This window comes from Mus caroli, chromosome 5 (assembly GCF_900094665.2).
Source record: "Mus caroli chromosome 5, CAROLI_EIJ_v1.1, whole genome shotgun sequence".
Lineage (NCBI taxonomy): Eukaryota > Metazoa > Chordata > Mammalia > Rodentia > Muridae > Mus > Mus caroli.
The window spans coordinates 140,993,708-140,994,635 of NC_034574.1; the positions used below are offsets into that span (position 1 = coordinate 140,993,708).

Below are 928 nucleotides of genomic sequence, written 5' to 3' on the forward strand. Positions count from 1 at the left end.
AAAAAAACAAAAAAAAAAAAAAAAAAAAAAAAAAAAAGATAGAGAAGGAACTTTTTGTGAGTGGCAGTGAGGCACACTTCAGGAGTACAAAGTGATGGGACGCTGCTTGCCAACCCCAAAATGCCACACACCGCCACTATACCGAATGCAAACCTTTGCACCCAACCATGTGGTGGCCAAGTTCCGCTTTTGGTACTTTGTGGCACAGCTGAAGAAGACTGAAGAAGTCATCAGGGGAGAGACTGTGTACTGCAGGCAGGTGTTTGAGAAGTCACCCCAGTGTGTGAAGAACTTTGGCTTCTGGTTGCGCTAAGACTCCCACAGTGGCACACACAACACGTACCTAGGTTATCAGGACCTGACCACCGCTGGCGTGGTCACACAGTGCTACCAGGACATGGGCGCCCCACACACTCCATCCAGACCATGAAGGTGGAAGAGATTGCAGCTGGCAAGTGCAGTTCCACGCCTCTAAGATCAAATTCCCATTGCCCCACCACGTGTTATGGCACCAACACAATTCACACTTCATCGCCAAGAGGCCCAACACCTTCTTCTAGACGCGAAGACCCACTGGATAAAAATTTCAGACTGTCAAAAAAAAAAAAAAAGGTGGAAAGGGAGGGGGTTGCTGGAATAGAGCATCTTGTGAGATGGCTGCTGGAATGGTTCAGTGTGCCAAGCCTCGGACTATCAAATCTAAGAAACTGAGTTCACTTCTGAGGGTTTTTATGGCAGCAAAGAGACACCAGGAACCAGGAAACTCTTATAAAGGGCAACATTTTTAACTGGTGCTGGCTTACAGGTTCAGAGATTCAGTCCATTATCATCAAAGCATAAAGCATGGCTGTATCCAGGCAGACGTGGTGCTGGAAAAGGACCTGAGAGTTCTACATCTTGAACCAAAGGCAACCAGAAGGAGGCTCTC

At 47.4% G+C, this 928-nt stretch overlaps 1 pseudogene; it reads left to right on the forward strand.

Annotated features, from left to right (window-relative positions):
• Positions 1-120: 120 nt before the first annotated feature.
• LOC110293889 lies at positions 121-560 on the forward strand (annotated as a pseudogene).
• Positions 561-928: the final 368 nt, after the last annotated feature.